Genomic DNA, 18,580 nt, shown 5'->3' with positions numbered 1-18,580 from the left:
TGGGATGTCCTACCACCCTTTGCGGAATTCGCATACAACAATGCTACCCACTCGGCCCTGAAGTCCAGCCCTTTCTTTTGCACCTATGGCTACCATACATCCTTTCTTCCTACTGCAGTCCCGTCTTCTACGCATTTCCCTGGGATGGATGCGCTGGTGCCCGACATCCAATCAGGTCACCGTAAGGCTTGCCGGGCCTTGAAGGATGCTCAGGAACAGGCCAAAGCCTACTCCGACAGGCGAAGGAGACCGGCCCCCTCTCTGGTTGTGGGTGATTCTGTGTGGCTGTCTTCTAAGTACCTGTCACGGCTCGTTGGCGCCGCCGCTCTCTGTGGCAACGCTGGAGGTTGCGAACATTATCTATTTTTCCTTCTTCCAACATGGCTCATCTTACTCGAGGCAGCAGTGCAGCGTTTCCGCGTTTGGAAGTCAGACGTCCTCTGACGTCATCACGTTGTTCCGGGGATTCCGGATATGGCCCAGCGGATCCAAAGCTCAGCGCGTCGCTTCTCTCCCCAGACGCTACGTGAGTTCGCAGCTAGGGTGCATGTTACCTACATCCTTGCTTCTACTAACCGTATCCTTCTATTCCTTCCCTCAGCCTTGTGCCTTTATCCTGCCATTTACGCCCGTCATCCAAGACTCTTCAAGAACCTTTGTTAGGCTCTTCCTTCCGACTCACAGGGTACTTCTCCACCTCTTGTTTTCTTCAGATCTACCTACTTGTCTGTCCCTCGGCTCATATCCTGTTTGTTTATTTAGAGTCCTGACGTTTTCGGGATCCAGCAACTAGAACCTGGGAGTTCCTTCCCGTATGTTCGAACGGCATACAAGGGAAGAATTGATCCATCCTGCTACACCTCCGTTCCTGCAGGGTTTTATTCCCGAGGAGGGTTTCCCTGGGTTCCCTCGCATCACCCCTTCTTACCTTTTTAAGGGGAGGGGAGGTGTCAGGGTCCTCAGGGGACTCCCCAAATGCCTCGTTGATTGCTGTACAAAACAGGTTAGTCTTGAATTTATTACAGCAAGCAGCGTTAGATCAGGTGCAGCAATTAACGACAGCAGTGCATGGATTGTCCATTGAAGTAAAAGCCTTGAAGCATGAAAATGCATATCTAAAACAGCAGATGTTAATTAAGCCCCCAACAAGCTCTGAGATTCCTCCAGGACCGTTACCAGGTGGGAAATACGATGGAAATCCTCAATCTCTAAGGGAGTTCCTGGATGCATGTACCGTGCAATTTGCATTTAAAACGTCCTTTTTTTCCATCAGATAGGGACAGAGTGGGTTACATGATTACCCATCTAACAGGACCTGCTCTTGCTTGGGCTACGCCTTTAGTCACTTCTAATAATGCCGTACTCGATTCTGTGCCTGCGTTTACAGCAAGCCTAAAAGCAATGTTTTCAAGAAAGGAGTACAATGTTTCCACCCAAGAGAAACTCTTAGATTTCAAGCAAGGGTCTCTAGGTATTTTAGAGTTCATCACGCGATTCAAACAAATGGCTTTAGGTACGTCATGGGCCGATGATGCTCTTATAACCTTATTTAAAAGAGGGCTACATGATGATTTGAAAGATGAACTTGCACGGGTCCCTAGGCCCACCACGCTTGCAGATGTAATCTCCCTAACCATGCAACTGGACTATCGGCTACAAGAGAGACAAGCTGAAAGGAAAAAAGGGAGAAGTCATCGCTCTGGGCCTGAATTCTTATCTTCTTCCAAAACTTCTACTCCGGATGAACCCATGCAGGTGGGAATCACTCGAGGTCCTCTCACTCCCAAGGAACGAGCCCGCAGGAAGAATCAGGGGCTATGCATGTATTGCGGTTCTTCCGCCCATGCGGTTCACGAATGCCCGATAGCTCCTCTCAGAAGACCGTTTCGTTTGGGAAACGCCAGACCTCAGCCGTAAAGGGAACTACGGTCGGGGCAACAGGTACTGGTTCCCACTCTCCTACATTATTACCTCAATCACTGGACATGCTAGTCCTGCGGGTTACTCTTTCTCTGCCAGACAAGACTATTGTAACAGTACCCGCCTTGGTCGACTGTGGGGCAGCTGGCCAGTTCATAGACGATCTATGGGCGAAATCACAGAATTTACCTCGAACTTCCAAAGCAATAGCGATACCTGTAGAAGGTGTGGATGGAACGCCTCTAGTTTCGGGACCCATTCGAGAACAGACGTTCGCATTGAAAATGTCAATCGGTTCTCACAGGGAAGAAATTGTATTCGATATTATAAAAGCCACTCACTATCCCGTAATCTTAGGCCTGCCATGGTCAAGGCAACATAACCCTTTCATAAACTGGGCAGCCGGTTCAATCTTTTTCGGATCGGAGCATTGTGTGCAACACTGTCTTGCCGACAGTTCAGTAGGGTTCTGTACTCCTCCTTTGAAGCCTGATAACTCCCGAAAGATAGTGGACCAAATCAGCCTTCTGCCTCCAGAGTATGAAGAATTCCAGGACATTTTCTCCTCTTCTCAGTTCTCTGAGCTGCCACCTCATCGAAGAGACGATTGTTCCATTCATCTCGAATCTTCACAGCCAATTCCCTTTGGGAAGATGTACATCCTTTCAGAGCAAGAAAAGATAGCCTTACGACAGTATCTGGATACCAATCTTAAAAATGGGCTGATAACTGAATCAACCTCTCCTGCAGGAGCCTCGTTATTCTTCATAGCTAAGAAGGACTCAGATGAATTAAGACCCTGCATCGATTATCGGGGTCTTAATAAAATCACCATTCCCGATCGTTATCCGATGCCACTAATCCCTGATATCCTGGAGGCAGTTAAGGGGGCAACAATCTACATGAAACTGGATCTCAGAGGAGCCTATCACCTCATCAGGATTAAGGAGGGGGATGAGTGGAAAACTGCATTTCGTACCCCCTTTGGGCATTTTGAATATCGGGTGATGCCCTTCCGCCTCTCGAATGCCCCTGCAGTTTTTCAGAGATTTATTGACCATATCTTTTCTGATCTCCTTCTCCATACAATAGTGGTATACCTTGATGATATCCTAGTGTATTCTAAAGATCATGAAGAACATCACCAACATGTATGCCAGGTATTACACCGATTACGGAGCAACCACCTGTACTGTAAACCAGAGAAATGCAAATTCCATCAAACTACTGTTACTTACTTGGGGTTCGTCCTGTCCCCTACCGGGATTACCATGGATCCACGCAAAGTCACTGCGATTCTAGAGTGGTCTCCTCCTCGTACCATCAAAGAACTCCAAAGCTTTCTGGGGTTTTCGAACTTTTACAGGAAGTTTATAGCAGGGTTTTCCTCCATTGTTCTGCCACTAACAAGATTACTAAAGAAGGGAAAGACCTTTGAATGGACAGTAGAAGCCCAATCAGCCTTTGAAACTTTGAAACGCCTGTTTACTTCGGCTCCACTTTTGCGGACCCCAGACCAGAGTCTACCCTTTATAGTAGAGACGGATGCCTCTCACTTTGCTTTGGGAGCTGTGCTGAAACAAGCTCTTGCACAGGGACCAGAGCACCCGGTGGCTTATCTTTCTAAGACCTTTTCTCCCTCCGAAATCAACTACACGGTCCTAGAAAAAGAACTATTGGCAATAAAATGAGCATTTCAAGATTGGAGACATCTCCTTTTGGGTTCCCAACACCCCATCGAGGTCCGCACAGATCATCACAACCTCAAGAGTCTGTAATACGCCGAAACACGCAACAGCCGGCAAGCTAGATGGGCAGATTTTTTCTCTCCCTACAACATCACTTTCACCATTATTCCAGGTAAAACTAATCTACAAGCTGACGCTTTATCACTAAGAGATCCGACTTGCAAGCCTGGTTTTCAGACCGAAAGACTATTTCCTCATGCTACTTTTATAGCTGTGGTTCAGGACTTCCTTCACTCTATTGAAGCCCAAACTAGTGTTTTAAAGGACTCTATCAGACTTCAAGCGGATAAATGGGGTCTATCTTTCGAAGATGGATGCTTTTACCAAGATCACCGAGTATACATCCCTACTCTCCGGCTCCGCACAGAAGTTATGCATATGTGTCATGATTCCATCACGGCCGGACATCGCGGGATAGCTAACACTCAGGAGCTCATATTGAGACACTTCTGGTGGGAAACCCTAAGGAAGGACGTGACTGAATACTTTTCATCATGCGTGGTATGCCTCCAAACCAAGACTCCTCGCAGCAAACCATTAGGGAAGTTGGCTCTAGTCCAAATACCTACCCGTCCTTGGCAACTGATTTCCACAGATTTTATTGTCGACTTACCAGAATCTAAAAAACACACCACCGTCATGGTAACCGTCGATTATTTCACCAAATTGGCCCATTTCCTGGCACTGCCCTCGATACCGACAGCTCCACAGATGGCAAGACATTTTATAAATTCCATTTTCTCCCAGCACGGCCTTCCGGACAGCATAGTGTCAGATCGAGGTTCTCAATACATCTCCCGATATTGGAAGCAGGTCTGCTCCGCTTTAGGCATTAAAAGGGCCTTAAGTTCGGGATATCATCCTCAGACGAACGGGCAGACCGAACGCTTAAATCAGACTTTGGAAACATATTTGCATTGCTTTGTGTCTGCTGCACAGGATAACTGGAAGGAGCTGTTACCCTTGGCAGAGTTTACCTATAACAATGCTCCCCATGCATCTATCAAGACTAGTCCATTTCATTGTACTTATGGGAATGATCCCTCCTGTTGTCCTTCTTCACTTCTCAAGTCTTCAGCATTTCCAGATGCCGACACCCTTATGGGCAACATTCAACAGGGACATCTTTTGGCCAGGACTGCATTACTGGAAGTTCAAGAACGTTCTAAACACTTTGCAGATCAGCATCGCTCACCTACTCCCGAGATTGCTCTGGGGGATTTAGTCTGGCTCTCTGCAAAATTTCTTCCCAGACACTTGGTTCCATCTAAACTGTCTCCGAATTTTTTTGGGCCTTTCAAGGTATTGGGAACGAAGGGTCCTTTGGCCTTTGAATTACACCTTCCACCGTCATGGTCCAGAATCCACCCAGTATTCCATGTATCCCAACTCAAACTGCATGTACCAGATCGGTTTGGTCGTTCTGAAGCCTGCCCTCCGCCAGTGTCTACGATTGATGGTCCCGAATTCGAAGTCTCTGGTATTTGTGATTCTTGGTTTCATCACGGTCGGCTTCAATACTTGATCCATTGGAAGGGATACTCGGTGGCTGACCGTTCGTGGGAACCGGCCTCTGCCGTCCACGCACCTTTGCTTGTTCGCCGGTTTCACAGGTGTCACCCGACCAAGCCGGGTGGTGATACCCTCAGGGGGGGGCATACTGTCACGGCTCATTGGCGCCGCCGCTCTCTGTGGCAACGCTGGAGGTTGCAAGCATTATCTATTTTTCCTTCTTCCAACATGGCTCCTCTTACTCGGGGTAGCAGTGCATCGTTTCTGCGTTTGGAAGTCAGACGTTCTCTGACGTCATCACGTTGTTCCGGGGATTCCGGATATGGCCCAGCGGATCCAAAGCTCAGCGGGTCGCTTCTCTCCCCAGACGCTACGTGAGTTCGAAGCTAGGGTGCATGTTACCTACATCCTTGCTTCTACTAACCGTATCCTTCTATTCCTTCCCTCAGCCTTGTGCCTTTATCCTGCCATTTACGCCCGTCATCCAAGACTCTTCAAGAACCTTTGTTAGGCTCTTCCTTCCGACTCACAGGGTACTTCTCCACCTCTTGTTTTCTTCAGATCTACCTACTTGTCTGTCCCTCGGCTCATACACTGTTTGTTTATTTAGAGTCCTGACGTTTTCGGGATCCCGCGACTAGAACCTGGGATTTCCTTCCCGTATTGACGAACGGCATACAAGGGAACAATTGATCCATCCTGCTACACCTCTGTTCCTGCAGGGTTTTATTCCCCAGGAGGGTTTCCCTGGGATCCCTCACATCACCCCTTCTTTCCTTTTTAAGGGGAGGGGAGGTGTCAGGGTCCTCAGGGGACTCCCCAAGTGCCTCGTTGATTGCTGCACAAAATAGGTTAGTCTTGAATTTATTGCAGTACCTACCTCATCACCTGGTTCCTTCCAAATTGTCCGCCAAGTTCTTTGGTCCGTTTCCCATCAGTCAGCTTGTTGGTGATGCAGCAGTTCGTCTCCAGCTCCCGCTTTCCTGGTCTCCGATTCATCCCGTATTCCATCTCTCGCAAGTTAAGTTGACTGTGCCCGACCGGTTCTCCAGGGGTGCTAAGGCGCACCCTCCTCCTGTGGTCACTCCGGCAGGAGCGGAATACGAGGTCACTTGAATCTGCGATTCTCGATAGCATTGACGCCGTTTGCAGTTTTTGGTCGACTGGAAGGGCTACTCCCCAGCTGACCGTTCCTGGCAGCCCGCCTCCAGGGTCCATGCCCCTCGATTGGTTCGGGCCTTTTATCAGCTCCATCCGGGCAAGCCCGGTTGTCTGCCGCTGCGGGGGCGGTATACTGTTACATCTCTCTATGGCCGCTGGTCATGGTGGCGCCGTGGCCGTGTTCGTTTTGTTTCAGGGACGTCATTTCACCTAAATGCCTGGGGTAGCGACATCACATGACCCTTGACATCTGATGACATCACAGAAAGTGATGTAATTTGACCCCAACCGGAAGTGACATCACGGATAGTGATGGAACACAACCTTTCAATCCTTAACAAAACAGGAAGTGGCATCACATAAAAAGTAGACTAGTATAAATATGGTTATGATATCACTGTAATGTGATATACATTTTATACAAGAATAAATCACCATATGTATCTTTAATATCAGTGTGTATAGGCCCATGTTACCAAACGACTGTGAATGTAAGCAGACGTCCAAGGCCAAATGATAATGTGTTATTATATAGCACTTACACTTAAGCGCTTCATATAGAACAAATATACATACAATACCACCCAACCTGTGTTGGTACTCATTTATAGACCTCAGAAGGATGAAAGGCTGAGTTGGCCTTGCCGAATTCGAACCTGCAACCTGCAGATCGCACACACATAGCAGCAGCGAGCACTCAACCCACTGAGCTATATTACCAGCTATAGTAAAATGAGCAACTACTTGTCTGAATGTTCTCAAAGTCAGAAAGCAAATTAAACTCTGGTAGTGGATGCCAATAAACAGGTAACAGATTTAACAGCAGTACAGTTCATCTGCAAGTCTGGTGCAAAGTTGGCCACAGGTCAAGCCTGCATGGATTTACTTTTCAGGCTTCAGAGGTTGGCAAAATACATACCATTGGGAGGGTTCAAAACTGTGAATTAAAGAATTTAGGTTCCATGTCTTATAATCGTGGCAAAAAAGGCTGTGTATACAAAACATTGCGGCAAAAATGCTGTGGTTTTGCCGCCACAATCATGTAAAGGATGCAGGGGACACCCCTGGACCCATTGTACTATTTAAGGGGAGCGGGGGACACCCCTGCGACCCCCGCTGCCCTTAAATGGTAGAATGGGGTACACCTTTACCGGGTCAAACCACAGCATTTTTGCCACGATTCTTTTTACCTGTAACATTTTTGCCACGATTTTATTACCTGATACCGCACAGGGAAAGCAGCGCACTCACATGACATCCCGTACTCTGTGCACTCGTTACCTTATATATGTAAACAAACATGCTGGACAGCATGCCAGGGAGATAGGAACAATAGACTTATTACAACAAAGCATTAATTGTGGCACAATGAAATCAAGGGCCACTTGATGTGCTATGGTCAAACATTTCTACATTGTACACAAGCACTTAGGCACAAGGATTTTATCAAGTGACCGAGGACACTGAGATGGAATGTCTTGAAACGGTCGTAACAGAGACTACGGCAGAAAAAAACATGGCAAAACTGCAACTTGCGAAAAGCAAAATACATATAGTTTTTGTCTGCATTGTGAACTTGAGGTGTTTAAGAACAGACTAAATCAGATTAAATCAGTGACTCACCCCTGATGTGTGCCTAAAATAAACCTTTCATGAGTCTAGAAATATTAAATAGAATTCCAGAAAGACTATTTGTTATTCCTACTGTTTCTTATTTAGGGTCACTGCTCAAAGTGTTACATTTGTCAAACCCCCTGTTTTTTTTAAGAGGGCTCAACAAGAAATCCTGCCACACCAGAAAGAAAGAGACACAGCCCAGAGGCTTCCATTTTAGGGGCTACAAGGGAGACCACAGGGGTAGCAAGGGAGACCTCAGGGGTCGCAGTTGCGACTCCTGCCGACCTCAAAATGACATCCCTGCCAGAGCAGTTTACCTGGCATGTCCCAACACAAGGGTCAGGCAGAGTCAAGCAATTGCTGATAACTACGCATACCTGACAGCCTTTTCCCTTCCTCACAGGGATAGAAGGCAGAGCACAAGAGCACACTTTGAGCAAGGCCAAAAGCACAAGGAAGCAGCAATTCCAGGACGGTAGTTCAAATGAAGGAGAAAGGTGGATGAAGCTGAAAGGATGACAAGGAGGGAATTGCCCTTGCCCTTTTCAAACCAGACCCGGGAAGTCTTTGATAAAGGAACAGTAAGACTGGGAATTGCTGCTGGCAATTGGTGTGGCAGATGTCAACGGTTCACAGGACCCTCCTGCACTGATAGCCAGTAAGACTGGGAATTGCTGCTGGCAATTGGTGTGGCAGATGTCAACGGTTCACAGGACCCTCCTGCACTGATAGCCAGGGTGGCACTGTCCTTGACTCCAGCGGAAGAAAGGTCAACAAGTTCAGCACAGCTTGTGAGTCGGGAGAAACTGATAGTAAACCAGACTGTGTTCAGCTCATGGTTGCAGTGGCAATGTTTGTGTTAAAAAAAGAAGATAATAGACAAAAGTCTTTTGTGAACAACCTGTTACGCTCACCTGGTATCCACAGGGACGGTGTATACTCACTGGTATACTTCTCAGCTTTGCCCTGATGTGGTCTGCTGGGAAGGTTCTGCCTGAAAATACAGGAGGACTGTGTTCAAGACTGACCGACTGGGGTAAGTATCCTCCCTCCACCCCTGTATGATTTCAGTCCCTCTGGCGCCCTCTCCTCACCTTGTGGTAGAATTAGGCATACTCTCCGTCCTGCCTTCTTTGCAGGGGCGCGTTGTCTTTCATGGCCGAGTGCGGTCCAGTTACTTCACTGATGCCGGCCCGTTTGATATTGTTCAGGTAGGTCTTATTGCTGTTCTTTAGTTTTGTTGCTATCCTGCATGCCTTTCTTTGTTTAAAATGTCTCTTTTTTCTCCCTTATGTATGCAGAGCTTCAGCGCGGTGAACTGGCTTGGTTGAGCCCCGCTGGTAAATGATGGCGCATTAAGAGTGCCATGATGCGGTAAGTAAGCGCTATGCGCAGCGCTGCAAAGTCTTGCCTTAGCTAACCTGTGTTTTCTTTCCTTGTAGGTCGCAGTGTTCTTCAGCGCAAGTGGAATGTCCGGAGTGGTGCCAGCCGAGAGGCGACCAGCCAGGTAAGCCTTCTGAGCAGTTCGTAATTTGTAAATGTCTCTACTGCTTTATTTAATATTGTCTCTATCTTCCCCTTTCAGGTCGTTCTGTCCGGGAGGCGTGCAGATTTGAGGAAGCTGTTCTCAGTAGCTGCGAGTGTTTAAAGATGAAGACCGCAGGTAAGATGCTGCTGGTAATGATGTTCCTTTTGTCTCCTTGCAGGTTCTGCTTCTCCGAGGTTCGAGGGAATAGCTGGACAGGGTGAGCGTCACATTGCAAGCTGCAAAGTAACGCGAAGCGTGTTGTCTTGCTCGGGTGTGGTTTAAATAGCCCCAACAAAATAGTCCAGGTAAAGTAGTCCCTAGGCTATCACACCCAAAACACTAGACCGCATAGCTTGGTTCTTAGGAACCAAGCTATGTGGATGCCTCCATGTTGGTTGACAATACAATAAAGTAGTTCCCAAGCACATTGTTTTTCGTGGTGTATGAGCCTGGCGCCATAGGTGCCAGGACTGGCCCCATGAGGGCTTTTGAGGAGGATGCCAGGCTCTAGCGGCCGGAGTTCTGACTCCCCCTGGCCAATGGGTTTGCCAGAGAGGGTTTTGGGCGAGGGTCGTGACAGCACTCCCCCCTAAAGCTCCTCCCATGGTGTTCCTTCTGTCTGGCCCAGGTTTGGTTGGGAAGTTCCGATGGAATTTCCTGATTAGATGTGGTGCGTGGATATTCTCACTGGGCTCCCAGGATCTATCTTGTGGTCCAAATCCTTTCCAATCGACTAGATAATATAGCTTGGTCCTAAAGTATTTAGAGTCCAAGATATCTTTGACTTCGAATTCTGGTTCTCCGTCAACAAGTATGGGCTTAGGTGGTATCCCAATCCGTGTGCCGGGTTGCATTGGTTTCAGGAGGGACACATGGAATACCGGGTGGATGTGTAGATTAGGTGGCAAATCCACTTTAACGGCTGCTGGGTTGATAATTGCCTTAATGGTATAGGGTCCTAAAAATCTGGGATGAAAGGTCCGGGTTCACTTGATGGTTATGAATTTAGCGGCTAACCAAACTTTGTCTCCTACTTGATAATCAGGGGCCTTTTTCCGGTGTTGGGCGGTAAATCTCTTTTGTTTTTCTTTGGCATGAATAAGGTGTTCCTTTGCCCTTTTGAAAGCCTGAGTAATAGTTGTGTGTAGAGTCTTTACCGCTGGCATTTCCAAGTTGGCTGGATGGTCTTTCAGAGGTACGTGGATGTCTGCCATAAAGGGTATAGAAGGGCGTTTGTCCCGTGCTTGAATGCAAAGAATTGTTGTATGCATATTCGGCTATCCATAGTAGGTCTTTCCAATTCCTATGTTCGTGGTGCAGCATGCACCGTAAATATTGCTCGAGTGTCTGATTGGTTCTCTCGGTTTTGCCGTCCGTTTGGGGATGGTGACTGGTAGATAGCCGAACGTCTATCTGCGCCATTGCACAACATTTTTTCCAGAAGTTTGAAACAAACTGGCTGCCTCGATCAGAGACCAGAACCGAAGAGAAGCCATGTAGCTTAACCACGCCCTCCAGGAACACTTTTGCTAAAGTGGCTGTGTCTGGGAGGCCTTTGAGAGGAATAAAATGTGCCATCTTCGAGAATAAGTCCACAACCACAAGGATGGTGTTGAACCCTTGGCTTGGAGGTAGATCAGTGATGAAGTCAAGGGAAAGAGTGTGCCATGGAACTGGAGGAATGTCCAATGGTTGTAGGAGACCAGATGGTTTTTGTTTCCGTGATTTATTTTGTGCGCAGACACCGCAGGACTGATTTTACTTAATGATGTCCTTATGCCAGGTAGGCCACCAAAAGTTCTCTTTCACCTTAGCAAGGGTTTTGGCGATCCCAGGCTGTCCTTCGATCAGTGAATCATGATAGTTTGAAATAATATGCTGTTGTAATTCCTTCTTGGGTACATATAGGCGATCCCTAAAAAGGGTAGATGGTCCTTGGTGGTATATTGTTCTCCTTGAGTGTGCCATGCGAGGTAGGCATCAGGATTCATTGTCCATTGGATTTCTTTTCGTAGTTCTGCTTGTGTTAAGGCTGTCGTGATACTCAAGAGTTTGTCTTTAGATGTAATAGGTACTGAGTCTGGAGTTGTATATACTATTTCATCTATGCCCATGCGAGATAAGGCATCTGCCTTTCCGTTTCTGACTCCTGGTCGAAATGTGATTACATAATCATATTCGGCGAAGAAAAGGGCCCACCGTAATTGGCGCGAGGACTGGGCCTTGGCTGTTTTGAGATATTGCAGGTTTCGGTGGTCTGTGATCACTCTAATGGTGTGTCTGGCCCCCAGAAGTTAGTGCCTCCTGGCTTTAAAGGCGGATTTGATAGCCAGGAGTTCCTTGTCCGTGATGGCATAATTAATCTCTGGAGGTGAGAATTTTTTCGACCAGAAGGCCACAGGATGTAGCTGGTCAGTTTCTGGGTCTCTCTGTGAAAGGACAGCCCCCATTGCGAGACTGGACGCATCAGTTTCAACGACATAAGGTGTCATGATCCGTCGATCACGCCCTTTCTGATCTTCCTGGTCCCTGGCACATCAGGGGTTACTCGCTGCAGTACACCCAACATGGCCGTATACACGGAACACGGTCTATCAACCTTTACGTCCTATGCAGCACGTTCTATATATTAGCCACTCCCCTGCGGTTCCGCGCGTCTCAACGGTACCGATAGCTGTGGCCTGACGTGCTCCGTAGTTCGTTCTCCTGAACTGTGTTGTTTCCCGGTTCTCGGACCTTCCTCCTTCTCCTTTCCTTCTACCTTCCTTGATCCTGTTCTTCCGCGTTCCGCGCAGACCGCCTTTTCGTGCTGCCTCCATTCCTAGCTTCCTGGACTTTCCTAGATCCCGGACGAAGAAGCTGAACGAATCCTGGAATTCGAAGACGGCCGAGCGGACTTGTACAAGACCCGAACTGCTCGGAAGAAAACCCCAACATAGGACTCCGCAAAACAGAGAAAACAGGTGAGAAAAGGGGAAACCTGTGACAGATTGAGACGCCACCTGACCGATCTCGATACAGACATGGAAGCGGCCGTCCAGGATCTTATGCGTGACATGCAAGAGCTGACGACCGAAGTGCAAAACTTAAAGGCGGAAAACGCTGCGTTAAAACAATTGGTGTTATCCCGTGATTCCGCCACGAAGGAGAGTATAATTCTAGGCTGCGTCGTTGACAAGTACGACGGTTCAGCCAAGAGCCTTTGTGGATTCCTAGATTCTTGTTTGGTCCACTTTACATTTAAGCCTTATTATTTTTCTACGCCCAAGGCTAAAGTGGGCTTTATTATTTCTTATCTTTCCGGGAATGCCTTGACCTGGGCCACCCCATTGGTTAACGCTGGTGATGCTGTCCTGGATGACTATGACGGCTTTATAGAGGCCCTCAAGACCATGTTTGAACGCCCGGAACAAGTTTGCAGTGCCCAGGAACGTTTACTTGACTTTCGTTAAGCTACCCAGGACTTGCTCACGTATGTCACATGTTTCAAACAGCTGGCTAAGGAAGCGGATTGGTCCTCTGAAGCTTGTTTTACTTTATTTCAAAGAGGGCTAAACGAAGAGATCAAGGACGAACTAGCCAGAGTGGCACGCTCGGGTTCCTTTCAAGCCCTAATGGATCTTGCTCTACAGATTGACTTTCGCATTCAGGAGAGAAAGGCAGAAAAAAAGAAGACCAAGTTACCACTCCAGAAAAACCCCATTGGAACTCCTTCGAGCTCAGAAGGCATTTCTACTCCAAGCAATGAGCCTGAACCTATGAAATTAGCAGCCTTCCCTGGACCCATTACACTTCAAGAGAGGATGCAAAGGATTCATACTGGATTATGTATGTATTGTGCATCCGACAAACATTTAGTTAAGAGAATGTCCGATTGCCCCCCCACGGCGCTCGGGAAACGCCAGCTCCCGATCCTAGACGGGGCACAGGTTCGGGAGAGAGATGTCTGCTCCACCTCTATTCCATCCTTGAACTCTCCTGGACAAAATTCCTTGGTAATCTTACAGGCCTTCTTGACAACATCCAAGAATTAAGTATACCCCATCCAGGCACTGGTCGATTGTGGAGCTATGGGGATATTCATAGATCATGAATGGGTCTAAAAACATCTTGTTCCTTACGAATCCCGGACTATCATGCAACCTGTGGAAGCAATTGATGGAAGACCCCTTTCTTCTGGACTTATAACCCTGCAGACCAAGGAGATCGAGCTTGCTATAAATCAACATCGAGAAAGGATAAGATTTGACATCATCAAGTCAGCCCATTACCCCATGGTTTTGGGAATGCACTGGCTTCAAAGACACAACCCCTATATCAATTGGGCAACGGGATCCTTGTTCCTGGGTTCTGAGATTTGTATGTCCCACTGCTTACATCCAGACCTTGATCCTAACCCATCGAAGGGATTTTCTACAACTCATCAGAACACAATCTCAGCCTCAAACATCATCCGGGTCCCAGAGGCTTACCAGGAATATTCCGATGTTTTCTCCTCTGCCATTGTTCAGGCCTTACCTTCTCACAGACCTGAAGATTGTGCTATTGAAACGGAACCTTCCGCAGTGATTCCCTTTGGAAGGATGTTCATCCTATCAGAACCTGAAAAGAAAGCCCTTCGTGAATACCTGGATACAAATCTCGCAAATGGCACCATACGACCATCTAAATCTCCTTCAGGGGCCTCCCTGTTCTTCGTTCCTAAAAAAGACACTAAAGAACTCAGACTGTGTCTGGATTATCGAGGTCTAAATCAATGTACTCTCAAGGACCGCTATCCGTTGCCCTTAATCTCAGACATCCTGGAAGCAGTAAGAGGCGCAGTTGTGTTCACCAAGCTGGATCTCAGGGGCGCCTATCATTTGATTTGTATCAGGGCTGGTGACGAGTGGAAGACAGCCTTTAGAACACCCTTTGGGCATTTTGAATACTTAGTCATGCACTTTGGACTTGCTAATGCCCGAGCAGTGTTCCAACGTTTCATGGATCGAGTGTTCTCGGACATGCTGTTCGTTTTTGTGATTGTCTATCTGGACGATATTCTAATATTTTCGAAGGACCCTCTCAAGCCCGAAGAGCATGTGAAAGCAGTATTACAACGCTTGCGCGAAAATAAACTCCTGGCAAAGCCCGAGAAATGCATCTTCCATACTTCTACTGTTCACTACCCAGGGTTTGTCCTTACTCCCGATGGTATCGGTATGGATCAATCCAAGGTTAAGGCTATTTTATCCTGGCCTAGCCCTGCCCCGGTGAAACAGATACAATCCTTCCTGGGCTTGGCTAATTTCTATAGGAAATTCATACCTCCCTTTTCCGAGATTGTCCAACCAATAATTGCCTTATTGAAAAAAGACGTTCCGTTTCGTTGGACCTTGACCCAAGAGGAAGCCTTCCAACAGCTAAAGTCGGCATTTACACAAGCTCCTATTCTTGCTCAGCCTGATGTTAATCGACCATTCATATTGGAGACAGACGCCTCCAATTACGCCATTGGAGCCGTCCTAAAACAGCAATTCATGGACAACTTGGAACATCTCATCGCCTATCTTTCTCTGACTTTAACCCCTAGTAAAACCCATTACTCTGTCCTAGAGAAAGAGCTGCTAGCCATCCGTCAAGGCTTCACAGAATAGCGTCATTTACTTCTAGGAGCCAAATTTCCAGTCCATGTCCGCACGGATCATTGAAACCTACAAGTATTGCAAGCCCTGGAATGTAGGAATAGTCGCCAAGCTCGGTGGGCCTTCTTTTTTGCCCAATATCAGTTTCAGATTCACCACGTCCCTGGAACCCAAAATGTAATAGCTGATGCACTTTCTCGTCGTCCAGACTATGAACCTCCGGAGGATCGGACGTATCCCAAGATGTTTCCTCATACCATATTCGTAGCTCAAGCTAACAACCTCCTGTGTCAAACTTATGAGGGAATAGGGGTCTCGATACCCTCTTTCGAACCACAGAGGCCAAATAGATTGACCCCTCCCACCGTGGTTGGCACGGGCGCCTGAAAATGATATCACATGTAGCCACGTGGCAGCCAATGGGGGGAAGATGGAGTTAGGGAAAGGGGATGGAGTGACAAAGGAAAGGAAGGGAACATAAACCAGCAAGTACATACTATATACGCAATGCTCCTATACCTGTACCTCTACTTCCTGAACACCTAGCCTCACCTCCTATACATGTAATGCATCTGCTACATACCCACAGTAGTGTACCTCATTAGTGGCCCTATGCGACTCCACTTTGCACACCACAAAACATAGGATTATAAACTTGAACATAGAACTTGATATAACATAACATGCGTCTTGGGCCGTATACTTTCTGAAAACACATTGGGTTGCCTACAAGCAACATGGCACAAACAAAAGGGGTTGTCCCGAAGATACAAGACTCATGGCCCACTGGGCCCACTGAAGCAACAAACAATGGTTAGAACAAATACACAAAACAGACGCCCTTGTGCTGTGTGGACCCTAAAGGATGATTCCAAAACAAGTGCGCTTTAAAGGATAGTCTCCTATTTTCCCAGGGCACTGTTTTGTCAGTTCTGAGATTCATGGCGTGTTTCCTCACACATGGCGTGTTTCACATATGGCATGTATCCTACACATGGCGTGTTACATCCCACACTCCCTGCTGTGTTCGTATCATAAATTGACAAGCGAAAATAAGTATACTTTAACACCGAAACATGAACACTGTTGTAGAACACTTAACTGATGGTCCGGATGCCTCACGAGGACATCCGGACCCTGAAGTTCGATGCCCAACACTTGGCCCGCGACTGCTTTTTCTCTTGTTTAGGCTGCTAATCACCATCGCGGCCCGGGGAAAGCTCCAAAAGTCCTTCGGCGTCCAAAACGTTCCCGCATGCTCTTGCTTCTTCAGCTGCCGTCGCCCGTGCTGATAATCTGTAATTACCTGCACCGAGGCACGGGCGGCGGCGAGTTTTCAACAGTTACTGCTAATGAGCAGCTGGCGTACCGCGGGAAAGAGGAACTACACGCATCCCAACGCCTGATAGGAAATGTAGTTTATCGCCTCTTGGGAAACAAGAAGCGCCGTCCTCTACCCCAAATCAGATTCCTGACAGTACCTCCTCTCTCAGGGCCCCTTCCAAGTTTTGCCTTCTCTGGATGCTGCAAATGAAACTATCGCACGAATCTAGGTGCATGAACCGCACTAGCCGGTTCCCTTGAACAATCCTCAGCGCCATATCCTACCCACTGGATGAGATACCACAATTGATTCTGTCTCCGTCCTGAGTCCAGTATCTTCTTTACTTCATATTCTGTTTGCCCATCCTTGATAATTGCTGGTGGTCTCTGCACTTGCGACATGGAACACTGGATGTATCTTTAAAGTTTGAGGCAACTTTAATTTGCATGCCACCATAGATATACATTTCACAATTTCGTAGGGTCCAATAAACTTAGGGGCAAATTTACGGGGTCCTTTCAAAGGCAAATTGTGTGTCGAAAGCCAGACCTTATCCCCCACTTTATACTGAGGAGCCTCTCTCCCATTCCTGTCTGCATATCTTTTATACTGTTCCTTAGCCTGGTCTAAATTGGCTCGTGCTTTCTGTCTGAGGTGTAGAAGTAACTTTTTTCTATCCTGAAGCATAGGAATATTCTCCATATCAGGTAAATGCTCTGGTAACATATTCTGTTTTTGACCATACAAACATACATTCGGAGACATACCCAAAGAGACATGTTCAGTGTTATTATAAGTGAACTCAGCCAACCATAAAGACTGTACCCAAGATTCACGACCATCACTTAAATAACAGCGTAAATATTGTTCAAGCATCTGATTGACTCTCTCTGTTTGTCCATCCGTTTGTGGGTGATAACTGGTGGACAAAGCACACTCCATTCCTAACATTTTACAAAAAGCACGCCAAAATTTGGAAGTAAATTGAGGACCTCTATCGGATACAATACTCTGAGGTAGACCATGTAATCTGACCACATGTTGCAAAAACAATTCTGCCAATTTCCCTGCTTCCGGAATACCTTTACAAGGTACAAAATGGGCTTGTTTAGATAGATAATCAACCACCACCCAGATTGTATCATACTGATCATCCGGAGGCAAATCAGTAATGAAATACATGGATATATGTGTCCAAACCTTCTCCGGAGTAGGTAGGGGCTGGAGTAACCCTGCTTTCTCAGTATGGTCTAACTTACTGCGTACACATGTTTCACACTCTTGAATGTATTTAATAGCATCCTGTCTTAATCCTGGCCACCAAAAATATTTCTCCAACAAACCTTGTGTCTTTTTACTTCCTGAATGTCCTGCTAAAGGTGAATTATGACACCAATGCAACGCCTTTTGTTGCAAAGCGAGCGTCGGTAAAAACAATTTCCCTGCATAGTAGGGAAGACCATTGTGGAATGTTTCTGCAGGATTCGTCTCTCCCCATTTCAATTTGACCTTTCCTTTCATTTCTTGTTTTACTTGTCTCAGTAACCTGAGTCATTACCGCTCCTACTACCTTGTCCGCAGGAATGATAGTCTTAACTTCGGTTACACTGCTTTCCAAATTTTGCTGCCTAGATAGAGCGTCAGCTTTTCCATTATTTTTTCCTGGCCTAAAAGTGACTACAAAACTAAACTCATTAAAGTACTGTGACCATCTTAACTGCCTTGGACTCAATGTATGAGCTGTCTTGAAGTATTGCAAGTTCTTATGATCAGTGACCACGGTACCCTGATATTTGGCCCCCAACAAATAATGTCGCCACTCCAAGAATGCTGCTCTAATTGCCAATAACTCTTTATCGGTAATTGAATAATTTTGTTCACAGCTAGTAAGCTTACGAGAGTAGAAAGCTACTGGATGCCACACTCCTTCCTCATCCTTCTGAGACAATACTGCTCCAACAAACACATTGGAAGCATCAGTTTCCAATTGGAAAGGTTTCTCTGGATTAGGGTGTCTCAGTACAGGAGCTGACGTAAATGTTTTCTTTAACTCTTGAAAAGCTACTTCTGCCTCAGAGTTCCAATCAAATTTAGTGGCCTTCCTTAATAATTTGGTAATGGGTGTAACGATTTGTGAAAAATTTGA

Source organism: Ambystoma mexicanum, chromosome 4q, assembly GCF_040938575.1.
Source record: "Ambystoma mexicanum isolate Mex_15411 chromosome 4q, UKY_AmexF1_1, whole genome shotgun sequence".
NCBI classification, from domain to species: domain Eukaryota; kingdom Metazoa; phylum Chordata; class Amphibia; order Caudata; family Ambystomatidae; genus Ambystoma; species Ambystoma mexicanum.
Note: the sequence above shows the minus strand (reverse complement) of the source record.